Below are 4,768 nucleotides of genomic sequence, written 5' to 3' on the forward strand. Positions count from 1 at the left end.
GAGGTGACCGTTCAGTTCGTCCATTATCTTCGTCTCTCCGTCTTTTTCTTTGGTCATCATCCCGGGTGGCCAGAAATCGATCTAATTTGCCTTCTCTTACCAATTTTTTTATGATGTTTTTCAAGTCGAAGCATTCGTTGGTAAAGTGCCCTTGAATCCGGTGGTATTCACAATATTCCTTCCGATTTCCTCCTCCCCTTTTGCCTTTGAGTGGTCGCGCTGGGGGAATTTTCTCTGTATGGCAGACTTCTTTGTATATGTCGACCAAGGATGCTTTGAGAGGAGTATAGTTGTGGTACTTTTTGACCTTCTCACCTTGTCGATCTTCTTTCTTTTTGGAGTCCTTGTCTTTGTCTCGGTAGGAGGCCCCATATTTTGAGGTTTCTCCCAACCGAGCGTTCTTTTCCATGTTGATGTATTTTTCTGCTCGCTCTTGTACTTCGTCTAAGGAGGTAGGATACTTTTTTGATATGGATTGGCTGAAAGGCCCTTCTCGTAAGCCATTGATAAGCCCCATGATGGCAGCCTCTGTTGGTAAACTTTGTATGTCCATGCACGTTTTGTTGAATCTTTCCATGTAGTTGCGGAGGCTCTCCCGATCTCCTTGCTTGATCCCTAGTAAACTAGGTGCGTGCTTGGCCTTATCTTTCTGGATGGAGAATCTGGCCAGGAACTTTTTGGGCAGGTCGTCGAAGTTTGTGATGCACTTCGGAGGTAGGTTGTCGAACCATCTGATCGCCGTTTTTGTGAGAGTTGTTGGAAAAGCTTTGCAGCGAACGGCGTCTAAGGCATCGGTAAGGTACATCCTGCTCCTAAAATTGCTAAGATGGTGGTTGGGATCTGTGGTGCCATCGTACAATACCATATCCGGAAGCTTGAAGTCTTTTGGAATTTTGGTCTTCATAATTTTCCTGGTGAATGGGTCCTGTTCTTTGCGTGAAGTTTCCTCAGGAGTGGTCCGAGGAGCTTTCATTTTGAGGTCGGCCTCTAATTGCTGTAGTTTTTCTTCTAGTTCTCGTCGTCGCCATACCTCTCTTTGCAGATCTTTTCCGATCTCCCGTTGTTGCTGGGTTTCTTTCTCAAGTTGTTTTAAACGTTCTTGGAGTGCTTCCATGGCTCCCGGATTTGGTGAGTTTTTGTCCCCGTTGGATTCCGGGGTATCCTTTAGCGTAGTGTCCGCGTTCTTGTGCGGTGTACTGTTTTCTAGATCTGAATCGTGGTCGTTATCATGGCCGTCCGCCATGGTTTTGGGATGACTTCCAGGGTCCCCGGCAACGGCGCCAATGTTCCGAGGGTTACCTGAAACTGGAGGTCGATCTCGGATGAGATCTTCTGTACTGGTCGGAGATGACGTGTCCGGCTGGCTGATGACGGCCGAAGCTGTTGTGTCCGACTTACTGCACTGCTGATCCTTGGCCACCGGAGGGTGGGGGGTACCCGCAAGAGACTCCGATGCTTAAGTTAGCATGGGTATCAAACAGGTTTATTGTAGAATCAGAGTATGAGTTATACCTGGGTGCTCCAGTGTATTTATAATGATGAGAAGTGACCTTCTTAGATAAGATAAGTTAGTTATCTTATCTTATCTTATCTTATTTTTGGGCGAGGTTAGCTTATCTTCAACGAAACCGCCTTTATCTCTATAGGCTGGGATTGCCTTTGGATCCTGGGTCGTGTTCCTCTATTTGGGCCCTTTTATTGGGCTTTGCTGTCGATTTGGCCGAGTTCTTCGTAAAGAAGTCGGTCCGCTTGACCTGAACAGGTCGGTCGCTTCGCTACTGAACATCCCGGTTCGGACAGCTCGACCCAGGGTATGAACACCTCCATTGATTAGAGTGCTCAGAATCTGTGATTTCTTGGTGATATTCCCAGCCACCATTAGAATAGTCATTTGGTGATGGTGGGTAATATCCCATGAAATTTGTTTGATCATAAGATGAGTTGAACTCCATTTGAATTTTGTAAAACACATCACCAATGAAAATTGAAATTCATGTCACTGAGAAGAATTTCTTAGTGAGGCAATAACTCAAACACCTTGGTATCAGTTTAAAACAGAAAACAAAAACAAAGAAAATGCTTAATCTAGACTCCTCACCCACTTAATCATTGTTGATCTATATCAATCCCCGGCAACGGCGCCAAAAAATTGATGAGGGAAAAACGATTCCACACAAACTCACCGGCAAGTATACCAGGTCGCATCAAGTAGTAAAACTCACAAAAGTGAGGTCGATCCCACAGGGATTGATGGATCAAGCAACTTTAGCGAGTGATTAGTCTAGTGATGAGGGAAAAATGATTCCACACAAACTCACTGGCAAGTGTACCGGGTCGCATCAAGTAGTAATAACTCACAAGAGTGAAGTCGATCCCACAGGGATTGAAGGATTGAGCAACTTTAGTATGGTGATGAATTTAGTTAAGCGGATATTTGATGATTTGAGTGAAACTTGATTAACAGAAGAAAAATTGCAAGAAAATAAAAGGGAGAAGGTAAATTGACAAAATCTTAAAGTGCAAAATAAGTGTAGAAACTTAAAGTGCAAGAAAGTAAACAAGCTGAAACTTAAAGTGCAAGAAAGGTAAATAACTGGAACTTAAAGTGCAAGAAATTTAAATTGCTGAATCTACATTGATAGGAAACTTAAATTGCATCAAGAATAAAGGGATTTGGGTATTGGGATTTAAATTGAACTAGAAAATAGAAGTGCAGTGGATTAAAGAAGTATGAGATGAAGAAAAATTGCAGAAAAACTAAAACAAAAATGAAAAATTGCAGAAGAATCAAAACATCAAGAAAGCTTAGCTCAATTATGAAATCCTAAAAGAGAAATTTGACAATTGCAGGAGAGTAACAAGAACAGCAAGCAAATCTAGATCTCAATTACTCTCTTGACCAAAAAGTAAAGAAGAAATTGCAGAAGAAATAAAATAAAAACAGAAAAGAAGATTGAGATCAAATTGCCAATTCTTAGAACTACATAAAGAAAAAGTAAAAGATGATTCTCAGATGAAGAATTTCAGTGGAGTTCTTCAATCTGAGTTCAAAACCCAAAACAGAAAATAGAAGTTGCAGAAGAAAAGAAAAATGAACACAGAAAGCAAACTTAGATCTGATCCCAATTCCCTCAAATTCTAAAATTCTAGAAAGGAAAAATAAAAACTGCTTCAAACGTCCTTTCTCAAAATAAACTTTCTCCTATTTATACACTTTCTATTTTCAGTCATTGAGAAATTAGAATGGGCGTTTGGGTTGGCCTTGAATGAAAGTGGGTTGGGGTGCATTGTAGCTTCTTCCAGTGGAACGTTCCGTGCATGAATTGAGCGCTGCGTGATGAATGAGAGTTTTATGTTGGTTCAGAATCGATCAAGACAAGCATCAAGTCGTGGGTAGCATAGTCCAAACCAACAATGAATTCTCATTGTCAAATATTAAATTCAAAACATATAAACTGAGAGTATTTAACTCCCGGGTCGTCTTCCCTAGGAGTTGCAATGAAGTGTATAGTCATTGGCTATGAAGGAGGAAAGCATGGGGATTGGGAATGAAAGCAAGAGAGCAAGAAATGTAAATAACAAGGAAGCAAATAAACATGCAACGTATGTAAATGGCAACTCTTGGCAAGAATTGGGGAATTTAGGTTTCCTATCCTAGTTGTGGACCAAAAATATGGCAATTGTGTGGAAGCAATCCAAATCAATCAATCCTCCTTGAGAATTAGTCAAAAGAGTGTAATTGATCTCAATCCATAAGTCCTAGTCAACTCACTAATTACTTAGTGAAAGACTAGCGTCAATGGAAACCAAACCAATTAACCATTCTCACACAATGCGGAATGGCCATCCACAACTCAATTCCACATTCTCTGTTTAATGCTTTCTTATGTTCATCTACTTTTCTGTTTTATTTCCGGTTCAATCCCAATTCCCTTTTCCTTCTTCTGTTTGATGCAATTTAGTTTTTCCTTGTTTAATTTCTGCAAATCCACATCCCAATCCCCTTTACATTTCAAGCAATTTACATTCCTTGAACTTTAAGATTCCGCAATTTACATTTCTTGCACTCTAAGTTTCTGCCATTTAATTTCTTGTTCTTTAAGATTCAGCCATTTAATTCCCTACTTTCTTTAATTTCATGCAATTTACATTCTGCAAGTCACAAATCACCCAACCAACACTTGATTCGCTTGACTAAATCAATCACTAAACTAATTGCTCAATCCTTCAATCCCTGTGGGATCGACCTCACTCCCGTGAGTTTTTATTACTTGATACGACCCGGTACACTTGCCGGTTAGTTTTGGGTGTTTTGGGAGAGATTCGTTTCTCATCAAAATATCTCATCAAGTTTTTGGCGCCGTTGCCGGGGATTGATTAGATTGACAATGATTAAGTGAGGTGGTGGTCTAGATCAAGCACTTTTTCTTTATTTTTCTTTAATTTTTGATTAACCCACTAACTGTTTGAATTTTTGCTTAAGCTAACTAAAACTTCATTCTAGCAGTAGATTGAAGTGTAACTGGTTTGTGTGCTCTTATGTTCTGCTTGTATGTCAGGTACAATAAGAGCCATACCCAATTTTCATGAACAAGACGAAAGAACTCTCAGGAGGTTAAGAAGAGCTGAAAGAGGGAAAAATATTGTTGGAGAAGAGGAATCAGACGAAGAATTCCACGAGATGGAAGGAGATACATCTAATCCAGAAGGAGGAGTCAATAATCAACCACAACAGAGGAGAGTATTGGCTTCCTATACCTTTGCAAAC

The sequence above is a fragment of the Arachis ipaensis genome, chromosome B06 (assembly GCF_000816755.2).
Source record: "Arachis ipaensis cultivar K30076 chromosome B06, Araip1.1, whole genome shotgun sequence".
NCBI classification, from domain to species: domain Eukaryota; kingdom Viridiplantae; phylum Streptophyta; class Magnoliopsida; order Fabales; family Fabaceae; genus Arachis; species Arachis ipaensis.